This window comes from Canis lupus, chromosome 5 (assembly GCF_048164855.1).
Source record: "Canis lupus baileyi chromosome 5, mCanLup2.hap1, whole genome shotgun sequence".
NCBI lineage: Eukaryota > Metazoa > Chordata > Mammalia > Carnivora > Canidae > Canis > Canis lupus.
The window spans coordinates 40,344,346-40,370,291 of record NC_132842.1 but is presented as its reverse complement, the minus strand read 5'-3'; the positions used below and the strand labels follow the sequence as shown (position 1 = coordinate 40,370,291).

Here is a 25,946-nt window from a genome sequence, read left to right as displayed (position 1 = left end):
TTTGAAGAAGCAAAGAGTGGTACGTGGTAAGGCTGCAAAGATGGGTAAAACTAGATCAAGCAGATTGCAGCTGTGGTGGGGAGACTGAATTTCATCCTAATGAAATGGGCAGAGATGGAGGTTTTCAGGAAACAAGTCACCTCCTTAGATTTTGGTTTTGCTCCCATATCCTTATTGTCAAACCTTTCAGACCTGTCTACCCTGGGCTCACTGCAGTTCCTTCTGACTTTCCTCACACACATTTTTCCTCCATTCCTAGCTCTGCTGGTGCTACCATATGAGTATCTTTTTAAAATATTGGCTTAAAGAAAACTATTTTTAGAAGCTGGAAACACTGTGTAAAACTCATGGTTTAAAAGTAACAACAAAAAGCTATTTAACTGATGTGTCAATTTCTACATTAAAAAAACCCACTACCCTCTTTTGTGTACTTGTAAAGAAATCATGCTTTCTCCCTTAAGATCTTTTATACGGAAGGTAAATCTCATACGAAGTAAGATAAGTCAACTCTATCCTACATTACTATAAAATGGAGTTTTACTCAGCTGTAAAAAAGGATGAGATCTTGCCATTTTTGACAATGTATATGGACCTAGAGGATAGTATGTTAAGTGAAATAAACAGAGAAAGACCTAGAAAGATCATATAGTTTCACGTATATATAGAACCTAAAAAAATAAAACAAGTGAATAAACAAACAAAAAACAGAAATAGACTTATAAATACAGAGGAAATAACTGATGGTTGCTAGAGAGGAAGGAGATGGGGGATGGGCAAACTGGATGAAGGGAAGAGGGAGACACAGGCTTCAGTTAGAGGATGAATAAGCTCCTAAGCTCTGGGGTTGAAAGGCACAACAGAGAGAACCTAGTCAGTTACTGTCACATCATTGGTGACAGATGATAGCTACACTTGTGAGCACAGCATAGTGTTAAAACTTGTCAAAACATTATATTGTACACCTGACACTAATATTACATTGTGTGTCAACTATACTGAAAAAAGAAGAAGAAGAAGAAGAAGAAGAAGAAGAAGAAGAAGAAGAAGGAGGAGGAGGAGGAGGAGGAGGAGGAGGAGGAGGAGGAGGAGGAGGAGGAGGAGGAGGAGGAGGAGGAGGAGGAGGAGGAGAAATCCAATCCCTCCGGTATTTCTGAGTATTTCCAGGGAGTGCTTCCATGTCCTGGTTGGTTTTCTGAATTCTTGCCCTGGACTATTGCTTCTAGTGCCTCCCTTCACTTTTGGATATTCTATCTCTACCTTCCTGGGTCCCTTAAACTCTCTTCCTTTAGTCTTGCCTTTAAAACGGTGACATAGGCCCTTCCTTCATTCCCAAGACAGTGCTAACAAGAGGCTAAAAACAAGTAGGAACGAATAATAACCTTTCCTTAAAACGTAAAGATATTATGAAGTCATATCAATTCAGACAAAGACAGTGTGATGAGAACTGGCTGTCACGGCTCGCTGAACTCCCCACCTTTCCTCTGTGACAGGGAGCTCCTTCTTGGCTCTTGTTCTCGATGGGCCCAGACCGTGGTTATACTGATGGAAGCCTTCTTCTATTTCTGCCATTTTGTCTCTTCTCCAAGCATCGACCTGATGTTTGCTTCTTGGCCTGCTAAGGGAATCTGCAATGCTTTTTCAAGCTTCCTTGTTGCCGGCTGAATTATGTGCTTTCAAAATTCACGTGCTGAAGTCCTGACACCCAGGGCCTTAGAATGTAACTGGATTTGGATATATGGCAAGAGGTGGTTAAGTTCAATGAGGTGGTAAGGGTGGGCTCTAATCCAACACGACTGGTGTCCTTCTAAGAAGATGAAACACACACAGAGGGAGAACACCATGTAAATACGAAGAGCGCCCTGTACAAGCAAGCTGTGGGGAGGCATCTCAAAAAAGAACCAACCCTGTATACACCTAGGTGTTGGACTTCGAGCCTCCAGAATGTGAGAAAATAGCTGTTTTTAAGTCACCCAATCTATGGTACTTGTTACAGCAGCCTTAGCAGATGTAGACAACCCTCCAGCCCCCTTCCCATACTTTTGCCAATGGCTTTCAGAGCTGTACTCACCCTCAATAAGGCATTCACTGAAGTTAATAAACCACTCACCACCACAGTCTGCAGGGTTTGTATTACATTATTTCTATTCATGACAAATTAACAAATATCAAATAGATATTTGAATGGCAAGCGGTATGACCAAGAGGACTCTCTAAGTGATCCCTTGCAGGAAAAGGAAGATTCTTCCCTAGAGATTTGTTCACATCTCCCAGAAAAATTTTGGCACTCTAGGAGCGGCCAGATTACCTTGCGTTTTAGTCATCACTGCCTCAGAAGTATTAATGTTTGGCCTCAGAGTATTCCACTGATTTTTGTTACAAACCCAGACTTCAGTTATGCTCTTCTTAAGCTCTAAAAGCACCCATTTACAAATATTGACGCTCTTGGTGTGACCATCAGCCCAGAGCTTTTCACACCTCACTGTCAGTGTCCTCCAAGACTGCCAAAGTCAGCCCAAACAAACTTGTGGACATGCAGGGTCCCAGAGCAAGCACAGAGATGTGTGGCTGTGTTCTCTGCTAATCAGCACACACAGCTAGTGGAGCAGCCCTTCACATCTTAGCCATCCGGCTGGGCTGGTCTAAGTTCCACATCTTTTTTAAAACCTTACATAAATATTTCTGTGCCAAGTCTTATGCTAAGAATGGGGGATATTTCATCCTATTTGGTTCTCGTCACAACCCTAAGATGTAGGAGTTACCACATTTTACAGATGGGGAAATGGATGTTCAAAAGATTTATATGGCTTACTCAAAGGTAGAGCTGGATTCATGTGCCACTGAAGTTCCAACTTTCTTTCTATAAGGCTTACCTATGGCCTTTCCAGAATTTTCAACCTTCACTCATCACATGTCTCTCTAAGCTCCTGTATTAAATGTTGCTATAAACACTCAGCATGTAATTGTGACTCACTTTGAATTGCCCTCAGTTTACTTAATGTGGGCTTGTCCGGTGCCCCCAGTTGTATTATAACTCTTCTGTGATAGAAAGAGCTCTATGCTGTATCATGTTTACGCCTGTACAGAGTCTTGCCTTTACTGGAAACTTACTGTTTCTGACTTCCTAGGAGCTCAGGGAAATCTTTTTAAATTCTCCCTTGGAATCTTTCACAATAAGAAACACAGTGAAGGGGTCATTTGGTGGAAATCATGCCAGGGACAATAAAATAGAGAGGTAAAGAATTGTGGCTCAATCCTGAGAATTTCCCACTTCCGGTCTTAACTCAGCTCTTGATAGCTTCTTGGTGCTAGATGAATAATTTAAACTTCTCTGAGCCCTGGTTTCCTCATCTATAAAATGAGGGTTGTAAATACCACCTCATTCACCTGCTGTGAGAATTAGAGGTAAGACTAGGCCTGAAGATGTTCATAAACTATAAAGTCTATTCACATGCAAGAGATTATACTGTTCAGCACTGGTAGCTTTATTATGAGTAGTGGCCAGCAAAAATACATCTCACGGTGATCTTATTTTCTCCATGAAAAAAAGAAAGTGGTGGTCTACAAAGTTTTCTCTTGTTTTAACACTCTGTCAATTTCTCTTTATGGTGATGGTGAGAATGTGTGGGATTGGCCGGGGAGGGGAGGCTGTGTGGGCAAGACCTTCCAAAGTGAGAAATGATGCCTTACATTCAAAGGGCTTATCACTCACATCCCACTTGCCAGCAACAGGATCACATCTCACGTGGGGGCTGTCTGTGTCTTCAGGGAAGAGGTGGTGTGGTTCTATGACTCATGTTGTCACCACTACAGATGGAGAAATGCCACTCTCCAAGAGTTTACGGCTCTAATGACTCTCTCCTGCATCACGTATGTCTATGTCAATTCACAACTGTATGCTGATGCCTTTGGACACTTGTCTCAACCAGGAAAAAAAATAAAATCTGAAGATAAGTGTTTTCGCACTTTCCTTTCTTTCAAAGTGCAATTTTTTTTTTCAAGATACCTTCGCTATATCTTAAAACACAGATTCTTCAGTATTTCTCTCTTTAGACAAAGAAAGAAGGAATAAGGACATGTTTAACAGAGGTGGAAATGGAACAAACATAGTTCCAAACTGAGTGCTAAAATCCAGTTTTATTTAATGTCTCACAGAAGCTCTGAGAGTGCTAAAAGGGTCTGGAGATTTCCCCCAGTGGCATTAGGTATAAACATGAAGGTGTTTATGATTCTGTGTTCCTTGACCTTGTTGCAACTTCAAGACTTGAATAAATTGAAGCAAAGTAGGCCATGCGATCACAGAGGCTTGGCTTCTTGGTGACAGTTTTAAAGAAATAATTTTTACTCCTGAAGTGCTCAGAAAGTGAAAGTCTCTTTTCTTCAGAGAAAATAGTTCTTAAATATTTTAAAATGCCCAATTTCTCCCCAGATTCCCAGAAATGGAAAGGTCACAAGAGTTGGGATGACTGTGGGGACCATGGCACTTATGTGTACCAGTTATTCTTCTTTGAATTAACTTTCAAACGCAGATGATTTCACAGATTATTCAATTTCTTGCCCACCAAATTGCAGTGGCTCCAGCGTAACTATGGAAAATAGTTTAACATTATTTGGTCTCGGGATCCCTGGGTGGCGCAGCGGTTTGGCGCCTGCCTTTGGCCCGGGGCGCGATCCTGGAGACCCGGGATCGAATCCCACATCGGGATCCCGGTGCATGGAGCCTGCTTCTCCCTCTGCCTGTGTCTCTGCCTCTCTCTCTCTCTCTCTCTCTGTGACTATCATAAATAAATAAAAATTAAAAAAAATAGCCTTTAAAAAAAAAAACATTACTTGGTCTGGATTCCAAGATCCTCCATAATTTGTCTCTAAATCTCTCTGATTATATCCATTTCTCTTATCTTCTAGGTATCCTATATTTTGGCCATAAAAGTCACTCATTATTTTCTTGACCTATTCAGGCAATTTCACACCTCTTTACCTTTTATCTCTAATGTTTCCCCAGCTCGGAACAACCTTCTAGGTATTGAAACTTTTTTCATTCTTTAGTTCCCAGTGAAATGCAACTTTTTTCCAAGGCATTGCTCTTGAATTCCCAAATGGAATATTGTCTTCGTATTTAATATGTAGTAGTTCATTTTTTATATCATTATTTCATTCTGACTTGCTTAGAAGTTATGAAGCATCTATCTCCCCACTCCCTTTTTTGAAAACAAGTATTTTAATGAAGCAGGTCGGGTTCATTCCTTGACTCATTCATCCACTGAACAAAAAATGAATTGATCTATATTAATAAATTAGTGTCTCTGCGTCTCACTTAATTCCTACCCAAACATGTATTTGCAGTTTTTGCCTTCTTTTTTTTGATCATAAGCTATGTAAGGACAAAAATCATATGTTATTCAACTTTGAACTCCACAGTTTCTTTTCAATGGTGGGTACTTTGTAAACATGTAGTGAATGGATGGATTGATAGATAGATGGTTAGATGAATTAGGCAATAACAAGCCAATGGAGTAAATTATGAATTCAGAATATTAACTTAAGATAATTACTTTGCTTAGAACCATTGCAGTATGTGTACTGAATATCGTTACTTTTGTTCTTATTTTTGTGTGCTTCGTAATCCTTCATTTGGGGAAACTCTAACCCATTCTACAGTAACCTGGTTGGTCTATGAGGCTCAAATGGGCTTATTCATTCCTAAACTTTGGCACATTATTAGGTCTACAGAACATTTCATGTATTCCAGTGCAGAAACAGAAACAAGAACAATTAGACTTCTTCCAAGGCAATGTGCAAGGTTAGTGGAGGAGATACTCTGTTCCAGGAGACTGTGAGTATTAAGCTGATATGAACTAGAGCTACTACAGCCTTTGTTCCACCATCAGAGGAAGAACTTATATAAGAATAAACCTTTTCTTATATAAGAAAAAAATAGAATTGAGGGGTAGAAAGAGAGAAAAAGATTGCAAATATTGTGTTTGAATCATGAGATCTAGCCTAGCCTGTAGCCCACTCCTCAGGATGTGGGTAAATAATTCTCTCATTTATTTGTGCTTTTTAACATTAGTTAATATTCAATTACTGTTGTTTAGAAGCAAATGAACCCTAATTAACACAGGGAAATCTAGGGAAAATGCGCCAATATTCTCACTTTTAAAAATAAACACTTGCATCTCTTAGGACAATCACCACCATCAATCGGAAATTTAGCCAGATGTTAGGATATGAAAGAAACAATCCCTAAAAAATTAAGGCATATAAAAATCTGTACTTCTGCGTCTTCCTGTTAACTCCTGCCAGTCTTTTTTTCTTTTTCTTATTTTCCCCCTAGTTTTACTGAGATATAATCGACAAACAAGAATGTATTAAAGCATACAACATAATGATTTGATATATGTATATATTACAAAATAATTGCTGGTTTAGTTAGCATCTATTACCTCACATAGTTATAATTTTTATTTAATTGAAAAGTCCTATAAGTCCTAGTTAATGAAATCTCTTATTCCCAAATACATCCTCTATTTTCCTCTCTATGGCGACTCCTCTGACTTAAGCTACTATCTTCTTGAGAGACTCTTGTCTTCTCATTTCTTCATTTTATTGTCTGCTCAGGACCAGGATGATTTCTTTGGGACATTGTGTGCATCATGTCAATCCTTTCCTTGACACATACATCATCTCTCATTACTCTTAGGAAGAAAGTCCTAATTGTTCTGCTTAATTTACAGACCCTACCTTTCTGTCCATCTTTTCTTTCAACTGCCCATTAGCCCTCTTTCCTTTAGCCACAATGACATTAAAAAAATCCTTCAGCGAGCCATACTTTTTTTTTTTTTTCATTTTAGAACTTTACATATTTTGTGCTCTTTGCCTGGAATGCCCTTCTGTTACTTAGTCTCTAAAATAGTTTCTACTCCTTTGTAGAGGGTTGAATAATATCCTTCCAAAATTCATGTCCACCTGGAAGCTCAAAATAAGGCCTTATTTGTAAAGAGAGTCTTTGCAGAGGTAAATCCAGATAAAGATTGAAGTGATATTATATCGGATTAGGATGGACAAGAAATCCAAAGAGAATGTCCCTGTAAGAGACAGACAAGGACACACAGAGACACAGAGAAGAAGGCAATGTGAAGATGGAGGCAGAGACTGGAGTGATGCATTTACAAGTTAAAGAACACCGAGGATTACCTATAACAACCACAAGCCAGGAGAGGGGCATGGGGCAGCTGGTCTAACAGAGACTCCAGAAGAAACATATACTGTGAACACTTTGATTCTGATTTCCAGCCTCCTGAAATGTTAGATTATATTTCTCTTGTTTTATAGTACCCAGTTTGTGGGATTTGTAACAACTCTAGGAGACGAATACAACTATCTTTGAGTATAACTGTGCAAAGTACCTTCTTTGTGAAGCCCTCCCCTAATACCAATAGTCTGAATCAACTATTCTTTCAATGTGTTGCCCTAGAACACTCTATTTTTTCCCTACTTCATTATATTTAAATTTCCTGTTTGCTTCTCTTCCAGTAGTCTATACTACATAGCTTTTCACAGTTGTGACCTATTACCATGACCAGCAGGTAACAGGTCTCAATAAGCATGCTCTGATGGATTTACTGCATCCTATTCAACTCTGTCCTTTTAGTACCTAGTGAAGTAGCTTACATAACAAATGCTCAGTAAATGTTGTTTACCCAGTGATGGCATTCATCTGTGGGTTTGTGCTATTCATCGTGCTGCAGCCTGGTGACTGTGGTGCTCACTGATCCCTGTCCCCACTGAATAGTGTTGGGCTTGCCCAGAGGGGGTTCCATTTGTAGAGTCCTTCATAGCTCCACAATCCTTTTTCATGCATAACTGAAGGTAATTGTCAAAAAACCCTCGGAAACAGGTGTTCCTATCTCCAATTTGAGAAGAGGGGGTGCAAATCTTATGACTAGACAATCACAATAGAATTAAGTAGTTCTGATTCCATATTCATCATTCCCACCATTGAATTTTAAGACTATTAACACTGGGACAAAAACATTCTGATTCTTCAATTATCCTTCCATTTAAAGAAAATGCTTTTAGTTATTTCTGTGATAGGTAAAGAGAAAGCTGTTGGGAGAACTTAAGCAAGATGACTCATAGTGTGGGGCAGTGGGAGTTTAAGCATATAAATCCAGGAGAATCTCAAATGACAGTGGAAGATAGGCATGGTTCTCCTATGAGCATTTAGTAGTCTCTGATCATTTCCAAATGTGTACTACCTCATGAAAAACAGACTATGGAGTCAGAAAATCAGTAGATGATGTGAAAACCAAGTGGAAACAGAGATGAAAGAAAGATTAGGGAGTGTATACTTTGCTCTGAATAAAACAAGGAGAAATGAGCCTGTGTATTACAGTGAATCGGGAGTCTACAAAAGCAATGAAGTTGGCTAATGCTGACAGCAAGGGCAACTGGGAGTGAAAAGCAAGAACCCTAGGAATGGAGAGTCAGTCAAAAATAGCAAAATGTTTTGTCTTTAAAAATCCACACCTGATGGGATCCCTGGGTGGCACAGCGGTGTAGCGCCTGCCTTTGGCTCAGGGCGCGATCCTGTAGACCCGGGATCGAATCCCACATCGGGTTCCTGGTGCATGGAGCATGGAGCCTGCTTCTCCCTGCCTGTGTCTCTGCCTCTCTCTCTCTCTCTCTCTCTCTCTCTCTGTGACTATCGTAAGTAAATAAAAATTAAAAAAAAAAAAACTTTAAAAAAAATCCACACCTGAGGGGTACCTGGAAGGTTATCAGGCTTGGGAGTTCCAGATTTCTCCTGAGATAAATAAATAATAATTGCTGTCTTTGTGTGTTTGGAATATACTTAAAAAATAATATGTATCTCCATAGTGTATCTGCTGAGAGAAGAAAAAAAACTCCTATTTTTTTTAATTAATAAGACTGAAACACAGAATGGGTTGAAATACTATATATTCTCTGGCAATGGAAAAATACGGCAGTGTGTATATTAAGTAGGTTCAAACAGGAGGAACAAAGGAGTCTCCACACATTTCTACTCCAGGTGGTACACTGTGTGGTTAAATGCACAGGCTTTGGGGTTCCACTGCCTTGGTGCTGGTCTTGGGTATATTACTAACTCATCTATATAATTTTGGACAAGTTATTTTATTTCTCCATGTCTCAGTAGCTTCATCTATAAAATGGGAAAATGAATAATTCATTGGGTTGTAGAAGTAAAAGGAATTATGGGGTAAATGATATAGAGTATTGCACAGCACATAATAAACATTCAGTAGAAGCCCTTATTCTTGATGTTTATTTTATGTGGATTCAGCAGTAAAAATATAAAAGGTGAGAGAGGAATATATAGTCAAATACTCAGACTATAGGGACAGACAGGCCTTGCTCCTTCCTGGCTATGTGCTATTAAGTAATAATTTAATTTCTCTAAGCCTCATTTTCTTTTTTGATAAGATAAGATGATAACAGTACCTTTCTCATAAGGCTGTTGTGCCATATCACTTACTTGATTACCTAGCACACACTACAAGGTCGACACCTGGCAGCTGTGTGCATTACAGACTAGGAATTCTTATGTCCTGGCTGTGAGAACTGATTGCTTCAGCAAAATATAACATGCAAAGCAGTAAACTTTTTCCTTCCACGGGCCACTAAAAGTTGATTTAATTCTGCCCTCTAAAAAAACCCCAAAGAACCAACCAACCTACCAAGAAAAAATAAACATGCTGAGAGATGAAAGAAGATACTGAATTTTTAATTGTAGGGTAAGGCATGTTTCTGGTGCGTAAGTCTGTGTGTGTATGTGTCTATGTGTGTGTGTTTTCCCTAGAGGTACCAAAGTGATAGCAGATGTTCCTTTATTAGACTTTATTTAGGGATGGAACAAAAATTGAGGTTGTATAGACCTCCATTATAAACTTTTAGGGTACTGTCTTTTACCAAGAGACCTCTTGATCTCCTTCAAAGGCAGCTGAATGGCTATAGCCATGTGTTAGGGTAGTCGTTGGAAGCCTATAAATTTTGAAAAACTTTTATAGTAAAGTACAGGGTAGAAAATGACTAGAATGTTTTGCAATTTATCTTTCAGTTGGATCTGAATACACAAATTCTGTATGAGACTGTGTAATGAAGCATCAGGGTCTGAAAGTTGAGGTCCTACTGTGAAGGCCAGAAGAGAAGTTTCTCAATTCTCCATCCACAAGCCACGGTTATGGGGAATATCCTCGAGATCTCACCCGTGTCCTTATGCCAACATACCTAGCATTCTCAGTCCCCCTGATAACCACAGGAATTATGGCCCCTACCATGTGGTAGGGTTTATGTAGAACTCATATATACTGTATTTCTTTCCATTGCCATAAGAACCTATGAGGTAGATATCATTTTTGACATTTACAGGTGAGGTAAGTGAGGCACAGGGAGAGGAAATCATTTACCTCGAATCTCACCAACAAGGATAGTTGCAGAGCAAGGATTTGAACTCGGTTTGTTGAACTTAAAAGCTCTAGTCTTACTGTCAATATTAACTTGTAGCCTTCTGCTATTTCCCCCTGGACCAGAAACAATGAAATAAAATTGAAACAAAGAAATGAACACTGAGTATTCTTTTTAGGTTTCAAAGCCTCAGTAAATACAGATGACAGAAAACAACACACAGGCCACCTTCATTTCCCCGCTCTGGCACTTTTCTACTGAGTCTACATCCCCATCTCCATCTTCATAGCGATATAGCCTCAGAATTCTTTTCCTCAGACTTCTTTTCATGGAGATTCATGAAATTGTGATCAGTTAGAGTTAGTAAACAGGATTATACTGTTAGCAACCTCAGGTCTATTTCAACTGGCTCATTTTATACAGGAGGACATTCATGTCCTGAGGAGACTTACTTTCCCGAGATTACAGCAGGACAGAGGCAAATATAGTATGGGAACTGGATTCTAGACTTCCAGCACATGCGATTCCACAAACCCCCACCACTTATCCTGACTAATTTGGCTCCAGGGAGACCCCGGCTGTGACTGGGCAGCCTGTGGAAGTCATCAGCAAGATGCCACTAATACCAAATACCCTGTCTACATTTCTGTGGACAAACCTCCACCTCTTGCCATGGACAGGATACACACTATTTTCAACTAGTGTTCTTATGTGGTTCTGAGCTTCTCACTCACCTGGCATTGAAATCAGGCTCATGTTTCAGACAAAATACATAGGCTACTTCATGTGCTTTGATCCATCCTAATTATAAATTGCTTGTTAAAAAGAAAGCACATTAGACTGTGGCTACTTGCAACATCTAAGAAGGCATCAAAACGTTTACTCTGGGGAAGCAGCAACTATAATAGTCACAACAGGCTAACTGCTGTAACAAGCAAGCAAACAAAACAAACAATTCCCAAACCAATGGTTTCATACGACAAAAATTAGGTTTTCATTGTCTGAAGCAGGTTGGTGGAATGCAAAGGACTGATGATGGAGGCAGGTTAAACTTTATGCAATCATTCAGGGCCCCATGTAACTGTACTTAGCAGGTAGACCAGAAAAAAGAAAGAACTTAGTGATTCTTATGGGAGATTTTTATGGGCCAGGCCTCAAAATGATAAGCATTTCCTCTGCTTCCACTGTCCAGAACTCAATCCTAGGACCAAAATTAACTGCAAGGCAAGATGGGAAATGTGGTGTCTAGCTAGGTGCCCAGGAGGTAAAACTGCCGGTGAACAATTTGTCACTGTGTGCAACAGCCATCAGACTCCCTCCTTCACAATTCATATGCATAGGGACACACAAAGACAAATGGCCTGAATGAGGAGACATGGGACACTTAGCCATAATATTAATAAAGAAAGCAAATGACAAATCAGCTTAATCTGTCTTTCTCATTGGAAAGTAAGTTACTGAACACTGGAAGCCAGGGAGGGGAAATATGTATCAATTTCAAATGTGAATTGCCTTTTATCCATCAATCTCCTTTTCAAGTTACTTATCTGAAGTAAGTGGAAAATGCACAAGAATATATGTAAAAGGATATTTATTACAACATGATTGGAATAGGGAAACAGTAGATTGAAATACATATCAATAAAGAATTGATTAGGTAAATTATGGTGATAGCACTCTGTTGCCTTTAAATATAATAAAATGTTTCCTCATGCACTAACATTTCTCTAATAACCAGTTGCAAAATCAGGATATAGTGAGTTCTGTACATTCATCAGTGTCGCTGTGGGCCACGAGCACCACGCACAGGCAGTATGGTGGAGCTGAACAGAAGGGCAGCCCCAGCAATACCTCCATTGCCACCTGTGTTTACAGTGCAAGCTCTGTAATTCCTCCCATCTCTATCCAGTAGATGATGGCACTGCACTAACCTGGGCAACAAATACAGTCACATCTCCTTTGTTTTACCCAATTCACAGCTGAAGTTGCCACACACCTTAACTGCAGAAAATTCATAATCTCCTTTAAAAGCGTCTTGAGTCTCTCTAAATTATCCAAGAAAATTGGGAGCACATGTGACCCAGATGTCAGGGTGTATGGGGAAGTGACAGGTGGGCTTGGCTTCCACTCCTCTGCGGAGGTCACCGCAGTCCACCACCTCTTGGTAGAGTGACTAAAAATCAGTGGCATGCAGTCTGAGAGATGGTGCTGGTCTCTCTTGTGGGGTCCTGCACAGAGCAGTCCCGTGAAAACCTGGGACGGTACTCTTTTCTCACAGGGAATCTCCCTTTGGCAACGAATAGCTCTTCTGCAAATTCTCAAAAGAAAATCCTATAGATTTGTATTAATGGTCCTTTATTAGAGACATTACTCACCACTTTTGGGGAAGTGTTCCCTCAATGATTTCCACACATGTTATCCTCCTCAGGAAGGCTCTTCAAGGGATTTCAAATGGTTCTCACATACACCCTTTCTGGAAGTGAGGAAGAAAGAAATTCCATCAATGATGAGTGATTACAGCATCACTCACAGTAGAAAATCAGTGGGCATAATTCTCATAGATCTAAAATGTGTTTATATGCACTTATATAAAATATTTTTCTTTAAATATCATAGCTGTGTATTATGCATATAATTTTTTATGTATGACCTGCAACCTACAAAATATATTTTTTGAGAAATATTTAGCAAGATAGTTCCCAAAGTGTATCAGTTGTCCATAATAGTGATATTGTTTTGCTCATTTTAAATTATTTATTAATATATGTTATTTATAAACAAAATTATGTATTTTACATATATGTATTTTTACTTTAAAATTGCCCCTTCCTTGTATTTCCAATATGCTATATATTGTCTTCATTTAGCAAGGTGCGTGGGTGTAATTTCATGTGTAAGGATTCATAGCTGAGTAAATCCACGTTTAAATATGTTTTAGGTCTCTCAGGTGCAAAATGTTAGGACATAAATTATTAAGAGCTGTATGTCTAGCACTTAAAGTTGAAACAAACAGGCTCTGAGCAGCTCTGGGTGAAATGTAGTTGGTTACTTTATTCTCTAAGCAATCATAATTATGTGGCTCCATCTCTTTCTCAGCAATATGATTACATTTGCTCATCATTCCACAAACAGTGTGCTGATCCTAACAGCTGGAAACCTGTACATGATGTCTCTGTAAGCACATAGTTCCAGAGAAATGGAATGCAGGTGGATGGTTGGGTTCGGAATTTTGGGGGATAAAAATCTATTATTCTATTATTGTTTTCCTGTTTTCCATATAACATAGCAATGGTTATACACTAAAGGCCCTCAGTTGTGTATGTGCCAAACTGAAGTGGCTTGAAATAATTTAATAACTATTAATTAATCTGCTTCTTTCAAGGTTGGCACTATCTCATTGTTTTCTCTCTCTCCAAGTAAATTTTCAAAATATCTCAAATAAAGAAAATTAAGTGCTTGTTTCATGTACCTTTAGCAACATACACAAGAAAGCTTCTTGTTGGCTCTAGGTTAAAGGAAACAATAAAAAGTCAACCCTTTCTTAGCAAGCAGTCCACTGTAAGGATAAGAGAAGGAGAACACTATTTGGGGTCAGGCTTCAGTGAGGTAGAAGGATGTGCAGATGACTGTGTAAATAGCTTCTACTTGATGACTTAACCCACAGGGGGAGAGTTACCTTCGAAACACATGATTGTGTTATCAGAGCCCACCAGAAGCAGTGTGACTGAGGTAAGACTCAGATTTCAAACTTTTTGTTTGAACATGATAGAGGATTCCTGGGTAACCTGGCTTCTGAATGAAGATTTAGGGTAGGCCTCCCCTGGAGTCCAGGCTAAGGGAAGCAGAGCTGATCTTCAGAGTCCCCTCAACTCATTTCCCAGAGTTTCAGTCCAGCTCAATGTGGGCAGTGACAAACTTTCCCCTCTGACCATCCCCTGGCCGTTTGCTGCTGTTGACTCCACTGACTAAGGTTTTTAAAAACAAAAAACAAAAACAAGCTTTATTTCCTAATACAAAATTATTTTCATTGTCAAAAATTAGGAAATAGTATAATTGAAAGAATGAAAATAAGAAGCACCCATATTCTCACCAAATACACACACAGGCACTGTACACACATACACACCCAGAGGGAGAAGAGGACAGAGGGAGAGAGAAACACACAAATACTGCTTGAGATCAGGAACCCTGTGTAGATCATTACTTTGGATAAATTCCTTCTCCTCTCATGGGAAAAATTTCCACATTTTTAAATTAAGGGAAGTACTACATGGCCTTTTCTAACCAATAGTTTAAAGTTACATTACTCAAAGGTTTTAAAATCTCTAAAGATTTCAATACATATTTCTAAAAACAAAAAATAAAAAAAATAAAACAAAACCTTGGAAAAACCACTACAGTAGTGTTTTAAAGCTAAAATTTGTGGTCAAGTCAATTCTTCTTACAGAGCCAGAAGGATATTAATAAATTCAATTTTTTAAAAAGTACATGTAGGATAAGGGACATACAAAACAGATTTTTGACACGGCTTTATCATTTTCTTATTTCTGTGCATGTGGTATGATCAAAAGTATCTCCTTTGCCTTTTTCTGCTTCTGATTGAGGATGTTAGTGTTACCTGATGTGATTTTACCAGTTGTGTTGTCTCTATTCTTACTTTCTGAATTCTATGGAACAAATTCTGCATCTCAATGAGGACAATTCAAGAAAAGCCACATCCCTCTCTCTGATTTCTCTCTAGAGAAACATCTATAGTTTCAAATTCAAACAGAAGAGATAGTACAGATACCTTGACAGCACTGCCTGTGTATGTCCTTTTAACGATGACTAGAAGTAGATGAAAGTCAATGTCAAAATGGTAGGCTCAGATAGAGATAAGAAATGGTTCTGCACAGTGGAGAGGTCACTCCAACATAATGGAAAGACCTGGATTTAACTGTGGGGTCTATGAATTCCTTCCTAAGTGGTCTTGGGCTAGTCCTTTAACCCTCTTGTTCTGGATTTCATTCTCTATGAAAAAGGAAATATAGTATTTCCTTCAAAGTGCAGATAAAATAACAAATGAAAATAAAAACATTATCAAAATGTGTGGATTTAAGTTAAATCAGGAATTATTACTAGAGGAAAAGTGATATGAAATTAATGGTTGATGTGTGCATCTTAAAAATACAATAAAAAGTAGGAAAATTGAAAGAATCAACAGAAGAAAGGAAAACTTAAGGATGATCGCAAAGCTGATAAAATAGAAAACTGACAAAACATAGATGATGAAAAGTTAAAGTTGATTATTTAACTAGACTAATAAGGTTGATAAACCTTTAGCCAGATGGATGAAACAGAAAGAAAATGCAAATTAACCATATCAGTAATAAATGAGGGGATGACATTTAGATCTTCCAGTTATTAAAAGATTAACAAGGGAATATAACCAACAACTTTATGATAATAAATGTGTCAATGTGAATGAATACACAAAGCCATGTAACTCACAAACTGGCAATAATGACATGAGCGGAATTAGAAAATATGGATAATTCTAAAAATGGTTTTAAAAACCACATTAATCATAATGAAAATGCTTACTATTGAATTGTCATGGAATCTTTGTTGAAAATTGATTGGCTGTATGTGTACTGGTTTACTTCTGGACTCTCAGTTATATTCCATTGATTTATATGTCTGTCCTTGTGCCAGTACCATGTTTGATTGCTGTTGCTTTGTGTTAAGTCTTGAAACCTAGAAGTATGAGTCCTGATTTATTCTTTTTTCAAATTGTTCTGGCTATTTGGAATCTCTTGTAATTTCACATGAATTTTTTCCTTTTTTTAATATAAATTTTTAAATCAGTTTTTATATTTCTGTAAAAATGGCTATTGGAATTTTGATAGGGACTGCCTTAATCTGTAGATCATTTTGGTAGTATTGACATCACTAAAACATCCTACCTACGAATATGGGTATGTTTTTCCATTTATTTAGGTCTTGAGTTTCTTTCATCCGTGTTTATGTGTGCATGCAGAATATTTCATATGTATGAGAAGAAAGAATATTCTGCTGTTGTTGGTAGTGTTCACTGGCTTTTTATATATAATTTTGCTTTTCTTTATTGATTTCTCTATGGATTATTATACATCTATCTAACCTCTCACAGTCTATTCAGAGTTAATATCATATCATTTCATATATAATGTATAACTTTGGCATCCATAGTTTCCTTTATCCCTCTCACCAGTAAAATTTTTGCTCTACTTGTCCTGTCTAGTATGCTGACATATGTTGAAAATTCCACAAGACAATATGATAGTATTTACTTTAAGTTATTATATGTATTTTAAAATATTTAAGAGTAAAAACTAACTTTTCTCCTTTTCACTTCTATATTTACTATTCCTGTTTTTTATATGTTTGTAAAAATCCAAGTTTCCCCTTTTATCTTTTTCCCTGAGCTTGAAGAACTTACTTTACTGCTTCTTACAGAGTAGTCTGTTGACAACACTTCTCTTAATATCTCTTCATCTGAGAGTATCTATCTTTTGCCTTCCTTCCTGGAGTGCTTTTGTTGGACACAGAATTCTGTACTGATAGTTCTTTTATTTAAGGACTTAAAAATGTCTTCCATTATCTTCTGGTTTCCGTATTTCTGTTCATCAAAGACATCATTAAATTCAATGAATAGGCAAGCTACATACTGAGAAAAAATATTCTCTCAGTATGTTTATTTCTGAAAATGGACTTCTATCCAGGTTATACAGAGAACTTTAACAACTTGATAATATAAATACAGTTCAACTAACTCAACAAAATTTGGTGACAAGTCTTGAATATACTCTTTACAAAGAAATATTACAAATAACAAATAAGCTCATGAAAAGGGCTCAAGATCATTAGTCATCAATTAACTGCAAATTAAAATCACAACGAGATACCACTTTACACACAGCAGAATTGCTAAGACAAAATCTTGTATGCGTTGACAAATGTATAGAACGTAGAAACTCTTATACTTTGCTGGCAGAAATAGAAAGTAGTATATCTACTTTGGAAAATGGTCAGTCTCTTTTAAAGTTAAATATGCATCTTATCAGTAATCCTTTAATTTCACTGATATGTATTTACCTGAGATAAATAAAAACACTTGACCCCATATAAACTGGAATAAGAGTCTTGATAGTCACTTTCTTTTAAAAGCTACAAATTAGAAATAAGCCAAATGTTCACCAGCAAGAATACAAATTATTGTATGTTGAGCAAATAGAAAATTACTCAGCTGCTGATACACAGAATAACTATATTCTCAAAAATATAATGCTAAGCACTCTTTTGCTCTAATAAAAAGCTGTACATAGTTTATAACTCTCTTTTAAAGAGTTCGAAATTAGGACACCTCTAGGGAGAAACTAAGGAAAGGGGGAAACCTCCATATTGATGTGAATTACATGTTTGTATTTGCCATGATTCACTGTATATTTTGGATTTGCACCTGTTAATTCAGTTAGATGACACTTGATTTTTAAAAAGAGTGAAGGTATGGAAAAAAAGTGATCAGAAACTATACTTAAAATATGACATTTCAAAAGCTGATGAGCTTTAATTGAGCAATATCTGAGGCTAACATCAAAGAAGACATACTCTGTAAATAAGCCTCTTACTCGGAAATCCAAAATATCTACCTGAAGTAGTTACTCCAGATAAGTCATAAGGAGCTTGGTTCTTTGAGTCATGACATGCTCAAGTTCCCCTGACAAACTCTAGTCTAAGGAGACCTCATTCTATTCACAGCAGGACCACAATACCAGCTGGCAGACAGCTTCTAGTTTTGGTCTTGCAGGTTCAGAAAAAAATAGAGAAAACACAAGAGAAAGCACTTAGTTTCCCCCCAGGCTGTAAATATTTTCATTTGGTGCTCAGTAAGTACAAGAATATAGCTACAGAAGAAATGTACCCAATTTCTCTAAGAAGGAAAATCTAAAAGCAATAGAACTGTTTGCCATTTTAAGTTTACTTTTAATTCAGGGTCCAAATTGGTTGATATCTATCTATCTATCCATCTATCTATCTATCTACTTACCTATCTAATACATGTGTACATATTACATATAAGTATTACAATCCTACATGTTCAAAGAGAATGAGGGATGAAGTGGGTTAATACAATAGAAATACATAGGCTCCTATACACATTATCTCAATTAATAGCCCTCCATTTTCTCTCCTGCCCTATTTTCCAGTTAGTTGCATCACACTATTTCTTATCTATTTCAATATGCCATCTTCCCTAGCCACAGCAGGAAAATGGACCTCATGAAGGTTACCAATGACATTTACTTAGCTATATTCAGTGGATACTTTTCCATCTCCAGTGATAACAATCTCTTTATTAAGCTACCTTGGTGTTTCACAATATTCCTCCTCCTTTTTCTAACTCCTTTGTGGGTTCATCTGCCTCTAATCTAACTTTAAATTTTGGCAGTGCTCAAGCCTTGGTTCTACACTACGTGCCCTCCTCATTCTATAATCTCTTCATGAGAAACATCCATCATTTATACCTTGATGCCACTCAAGGTTCTAATTTCCTTCTGGATCTTTTTTTTTTTTCCCCCCCTAAAGGTCAGACCTCTGTGTCTATCTTCCTTCTCAAATTTCAGTTTGGCTGTCTCACAAATGCCTCATTCTCATCACACTGATGACTGACCTCATAATGTTTGTGCTGGCAATCCCTCAGTTTACACCTCCTTTTCTCAATGTCACATCTTCCTAAGTTATCCAAGACACTTCTCTCTCACTCCACCATCCACAGATTTCATAAATCCCTGGGGTATCATTGCTTCCCAGACTGTTGTGGGTTATCTTCTAATTGTCACCAATCTGTTCACTCTACAAAGCAACAAGAATGATCTTTAAAAGCTAATCAGATCTTGTCATTACCAATGCCTGAACTGTTTCCCCTCTCTTTGTCCCCTAATCTCATTTTCAAGTTAATTTCTTACTAATTTGTACTTTAAAATCCTTCAAGACTTAAATAAAATGTAAAAAAAAAATCTTTTCCTGACCACCCTTATAATCACCTTTAGAAGACCCCACCCTTTCTTCATACCTCTTACTTTTGACAATTGTCTTGGAATAATTAATTTTGAAACCTCTTGGATTAGAATGCCAGTTTAATGAAGAAAATAAACTCTTCTGTTTACTTTTCTGTTCTATTTTTAGCTTTTAGTCCAGTACTTTACACTTAGCATGTACCAGTAAATGTTTATTAAGTTACTTTGCTGCTCCCTCCAATTAATACCTTCCTTTATTATCTGCTCTAGTTTTCTTCACTTAGCCAACCCTTGTAATCTTTTAAGGCTCATCTCAAACATCACTATTTCAGAAAGCCTTCCCTATTGTCCCTAGCCACCTCATCTCTATACTCCTATGGCTCATTATAATTTCTATTTTATAAATGTTATCATACTACCATGTAATTTTCGTTTTTCATTAGTACTTATGTTCCTAACCTGTGAAATCCTTAAGGAGAAGACCTATGTCTTTCATGTATATACACTCAGGGATTGGCCATGGTAAGACTCAAATACTGTTTATTCAACGAATAAATAAGTTAGTGAGTAAACTGGGTGTCATGCTTCACTTTGGAGACAAAGAAATCTACACTCAAGGAGGTGAGATGATTTTCAGAATATCTCATGTTAGAATTCAACATCTTTTCATTACCTCATTCTTCTTCTTGGCCCTAGGCAGTGAATTCCTAGGTAATTCCCAAGCTTCCTAGCTCACAGGACCTCCACTGTTCAATATCTTAGATGATCGTAAGCAAGAAAATTACCAGATTCAAGTTTTGTCTACTTTCTTTTACCTTTTCCCACTTTGCGTAGAAATTCTAACACTATTTTGGAGACTAAAAGTGGGATGAAAAAGGAGAAGAGCAAAAATAGTCTTGCATAATTTGCTGATGGAATAGCAACCCCGGCATAATTGAGAACAGCCTGGGTTTTTAACATGCTTCAAATCTCCATGAATCAGGAGGCATTTGCACTTGCATGAGTGAAAATGTCAGGGAATGATTTTGAAAGGCCCTGTTTGAGGGTGAAATGTTTCTGCGTCTGAAATCCATTTTACTGAGCAAACTACAGTAGTCATAAAGGCTAAGAGGTTTTCATTTCCATAATTTTACCAATTTTTTTCAGGAAAAAGTAGAAAAACCCAAGCTTATAAATTGGACCTTCACAGCTCAGCAATAAATGTATTTTCAATAAGAGTTCTGACTGCCCTGACAAAGAAAACTGACATCTCTGTGTGAGGCATCTCATGAAGCTTTGTCCAGTATCTTATCTAGATAATTCCAATACCCTTGGAATTATGTCATGTTGCATACCATTTCTAACTTTGTAGTAAGCTCATTTTGCTTCCTAGGTTCTTGAGAACAGCGAGTTCTTTCCCCACTGAGTTTTATCAACAAACCTTTATTGAACATCTTCCATGTGTGAAGGAATTCTTTAGAAACTAGGGAAGAAGCCATGAATATAGAAATCTTTGCCTTCAGGGGGTCAATATTTTAGTAAAGGAAGACTGACTATAAATTAAGAATTGGTTAAGAAGTAAAAAATATTTAATTTTCATCAGCTGAGGAAAATAAACCAGGAAACTGTGGAAGAAAACCTCTGGCATTGGAGGAAACTGAGTTACATTTTTAAATACAAAGATCAGAAAAGACTTCACTGAGATATCATTTGAGCAAAGATCTGAGGGAAGTGACATAGTGAAAAATACTTCCAAAGAAATACAGAGTATGCACACTGGAGGGCACTTTACAAAATAACTGGGCAGTACTCTCCAAATCTCAAGGTCTTTGGGGTGCCTGGGTGGCTCCGTTTGTTAAGCACATCCTACTTTTGGTTACAGCTCTGGTTATGATCTCAGGATTGTGAGATCAAGCCTCCTCGCCAGCCCCCACCCCTCTGGCTCCACAGTGGGCATGGAACCTAAGATTCTCTTTCCCTCTGCACCTCCCTCTCAACGGGCATGCATACTCTCTCTTTCAAAAAACAAAACAAAAACACTTCAAGGTCTTGAAAGACACAAAATGACAAAGGAATTGTTACAGACTGGGGGAGACTAAGAGACATGGCAACTAAATGCTGGCTGGAACAGAAAATGGGGACTTAGTGGACAAATGTAAAATTTCAATCAAGTCTGCAGTTCAGTTACAGTACAATACAAACATTAATTTCTTATTATTATATTATTCTTAATATTATTATTTCTTAATGATTATTCTGTAAGAATTATCTTGGTCATGTAAGATATTAATATTAAGGGAAACTGGGTAAAGGAAAAATGGGAGCTCTGTACTTTTCTGTAATTCTTCTCTAAGTCTACAATTATCTCACACTAAGAAGTAAAATCAATTGTACATACCATGCAAAGAGATTTCTGAGAAGGATTAGCTAGCACAAACTTTTCTAGCATGTTAGAAGAGAGTCAAGGACACAGTATGGCTGGATCTGAGTGAGCAATGGAGCAGGCAAGCGGGATGTGTAAAGGGGGCAGGAGCATGTACAACTCTTCAGGATTTTAACTTGTATTCTGAGTTACACGACAGCTGTTGGGACTTTTTGAACACAGAGGTGTCATGATCTGACTGAGATTTTAAGAGAATCATCCCGGCGCCTGTGCGGATAAGCTAATGCAAAAAGTTGGGGGACTAATCATGGTAGCTTGGATCAGGGTATAGCAATGGAGATAAATTGATGAATTGAAAGACAACTGATTCTGTTTATTGAACTAAAAGTAGAGCTAACAGTTCTACGTAAAGTTTAAAATGTGTCATTTTTTTTTTTCCTTCTCTCTGGCTTGCCATGTTTTTCCATCTTAACTGTATATACTTTATTTTCAACTTCTCCTATAAAATGGAGGAAGGACTTGATGTAGATGAGCATCCTCTAGTTTTCTTGTAATTCTAAGGAAATAGGGCTCCAATAGTCCTAATATACCTTTTTCTCTTATAACGGAGACAATTAATATGAATGATTCATTCACCTTAAGGTATTAAAAACCTCATGGGGCAGCCCAGGTGGCTCAGCGGTTTAGCGCCGCCTTCAGCCCAGGGTGTGATCCTGGAGACCCGGGATCAAGTCCCATGTTGAGCCCCCTGCGTGGAGCCTGCTTCTCCTCTGCCTGTGTCTCTGCCTCTCTCTCTCTGTGTCCCTGATGAATAAATAAATAAAATCTTAAAAAAAAAAAGAACTTCATGTGTCCCCCCCTTCCTAGGAAATGTTTAAGAGACTACCAGGAGAAGATAAATATATATTCAAAAGAATGAATAACTAATTTTTGACTGACACATCAGAGGGAGAAAAAGATTTGACAATGAGGCTCTCATGGCACCTCTCCCTCTCCTTCCATTTCACAACATCTCCATGAATTCACTCAGTGTGCACCCATGGGAGGTACTGCTAGCCGTTTTTTGTTTTTTCTTTTTTCTTTTTAAGATCAGTAACACCCTTAGGATCCACAACAGATGCTGACTGAGCAAAAAATAGGCTCTTCCCCAAGAGCTCCAGCAATGACTACATATGATGGGTAACCAGGGCCTGGTCATTTCTGCTCAAAGTGCAAATCCTCCAAAGGGTCATACTGACCAGGGGGCTCTCCTTTGGGCTGGCTGAGACTCAGTCAGATTGCCTCACAGTCCTAGTTCAATGTTTCTTCTTCTGTTTCCCAAGAATCACATATACATTTTAGTCTGAAAGTTAACACAATGCTCCCCTTTGACCTTTCACAAGCAACACCCCCATAAACCTCTTGCACTCCTACCTTTGTTTCAGTGCCTTCTTCCTGGAAGATCTAATGCAAATACTGGACTTATCCCAAAAGTCAATCTGATCTTCTATCTACCTTATCTGTCTTTTTTTCACTAATCTCATGATCAACATATGCTATAATTTCTGGTGCATACAGATACTCAATAAATGTTTGTTTTATAGCACTCAGAGAACTTGGGTCCCAGTATAGCCTTTCCCCAAGTACTATGTGTGACTCACCATTAGCTGTCTCACCACTATGATAAGGGGGTGGAAGTAGATCTTTTGAGTATCTTTTCAGCTTGAAAATGCCACATCCCTAGGGAAGAACATATCTCTGTACATCCCTATGCTCACCTCTTGAGGAGACCAAGTCTAGCACCTCCAGAAGCATAATCTGGTTTGACAAGAGATTGAATACACTAAGAATCATATTGAGCTGCTCGCCTCCAGGGAAGAAATACAGCAGCAGAGGCACTCCTGGCAGCATCACCATGGTCACTGCTGAGTTGGGTAATGGTAAAACAGAAGTCATAGTGAAGTCATCCAGGGCAGAGGTTGGCAGACTTTCTCTGAAAAGGGTGAATTTGTAAGTATTTTAGGCATTTGGGGCCATATATGGTTTCAGTTACATATTCTTTGTTAATTTTTACAACATTTTCAAAATCTAAAATTCATTCTTTAGCTTGAGGGCCATACAAAAATATATATGGGTTCAATGTGACCACTGGGCCATAGTTTGCCAACTCTTTTTCTAGATGACCAGCTTTTATGTCTACAAAACAACAAGGGAAGAAAGAAAGAAAGAAAGAAAGAAAGAAAGAAAGAAAGAAAGAAAGAAAGAAAGAAAGAAAGAAGAAAGAAAGAGAAAAGGAAAAGAAAAGAAAAGAAAAGAAAAGAAAAGAAAAGAAAAGAAAGAAAAGAAAAAAAACGAGAAAAGAAAGGAGGAGAGGAGGGAAGTAGGGTATTGTGTCCTCTATACATTTAAGGCAAACCCATGGCTCCAACTGTGCCACTCCCTGAGCTCACAGGCCTCAGATCTGTTGGTAGCTTTTGTCCCCAAGATGACCCCATCTTACTGGTTTCCAGACTAGTTCCTTGGGAACTTCTTGGAAGTGCCATAGTGGTTCATTATGGAGGAATCAGGTAAGAACTAAACCAGTCTCCTAACCCATAGCATCCAGAGGGCTGCTCTACATAGTCACTACAGTGGCTTTTCATTCCACAGAATCTATTTTCTTTCTTTCTTTTCTTCTGTTCCTTCCTCATTTTTCTCCCTCCATCCTTCCTTCTATTCTTCCATAAAGTTCTTGGATCAATAATTTTTTTTAAAGTTTTTTTTTTTTCTTGAATCAAAAGTGTGATCAAGGAGCAATTCCCTGAGGCATTAATGACCAAAGAAAAAGCAAAATGTAGGGCAAGTGGGTGGGCTCTGGAATCAGGCCCTCCTGGCTTCTGATTCAAACCATGTCCCTTTAGCAGCTGTCACAACTGACTTCCTTTCCTCTAGGCTCAGTTTCATCTCCCCTTGGGGATTACCATTTTTCCCTCACAACCTTTACATGAGGATTAAACAACCCATGTGAAAATGCTTCTTCCAGTGTTTGATACATACTGGGTGCCTCTGTATCCCTTTGGTGGCCTGTATGGTGCCCAGACAATATGCCCTCCCCAACGTACAACTACAGCATATGCATGTTATATGTGTAGGCAAAACAATGAACACAAGGGGTGATGCAAAGTGATGTGAAATCCTAAAAAACCTCATCTTCTTTTTTTTTAAATTTATTTATTTATGAGAGAGAGAGAGAGACTGAGGCAGAGACACAGGCAGAGGGAGAAGCAGGCTCCATGCTGGGAGCCCGACGTGGGACTCCATCCTGGGACTCCAGGATCGTGCCCTGGGCCGAAGGCAGGTGCTAAACCGCTGAGCTGCTGAGCCGCCCAGGGATCCCCAAAACCTCATCTTCTACACCTGTTTTCACAACTCCCATAGATATCATATTCTCATGATTAGAAAAACTTGCCCTTATCTGAAACTTTTTGGGGGGCAGGAGTACAAGACTCTACACTTTTAACCACTTCTCTCCCATCCTGTGATATATCTACAAAAGATCCCCAGATTAAGGCATCGGACCTTCAAAGTTCCCAGGCAAATGTGAATAACCCAATGTTGGAAACATTCATCTGTGAGAGCCACTGCTATCTGCACAGTATTTTCCCCTTTGCCTGACTCAATGGGCCTCAGGTTTTTCTCTCTTCTGATAAAGATGATAAAGTTCCTCATTTTTTGGCTGACAAAATATTTTTCTGACAAATGTGAAGGATACAAATGTGAAGGATTCTCACCAGTCCTTACTGAACTTGAACATCTGCCCGGATGCTTGGAGAATGCAGCCTGTTTTTATACACTATGTTAATCACACAGAAAAACAAAGAAGACAGACATGAGAGTAACGGACTCTTAACACATAGATGGCTGGCAGCAGAAAAGAGGGGAGGAGAACTCAGGATCAATGGAAGCTTCAGATTTTTGAATCAGATAATCTTTCAGTAAAAATTATGACTCAGTAAAAATCACTCAGTAAAAATTATGCTAAGTGGCAGAGGGATGTTGGCTTACGTGACCTGGGAAGTCTTAAAGGATAAGTCTTCTTTCTCGGGGTATCTGTTAGAACCCAGGGGATGTTCCATCACTAGATT

The 25,946-nt window shown here is 38.2% G+C and overlaps 1 long non-coding RNA gene across 4 annotated transcripts in view; it reads right to left on the bottom strand.

The window, feature by feature from the left end:
- The window catches only part of LOC140633586 (uncharacterized), a 144,877-nt gene extending 121,139 nt beyond the window's left edge, over nt 1-23,738 (bottom strand). For 3 of the 4 annotated variants that reach the window (XR_012031171.1, XR_012031169.1, XR_012031168.1), the window contains exons 1-2: nt 23,601-23,738; nt 12,819-12,916 (exon numbers count right to left, since the gene is read on the bottom strand). This is a non-coding gene — a long non-coding RNA (uncharacterized lncRNA). Of the gene's footprint in view, nt 1-12,818; nt 12,917-19,135; nt 19,318-23,600 lie in introns of all 4 variants that reach the window. The other variant, XR_012031170.1, reaches the window with a different exon arrangement.
- Between the last annotated feature and the right edge of the window lie 2,208 nt (nt 23,739-25,946).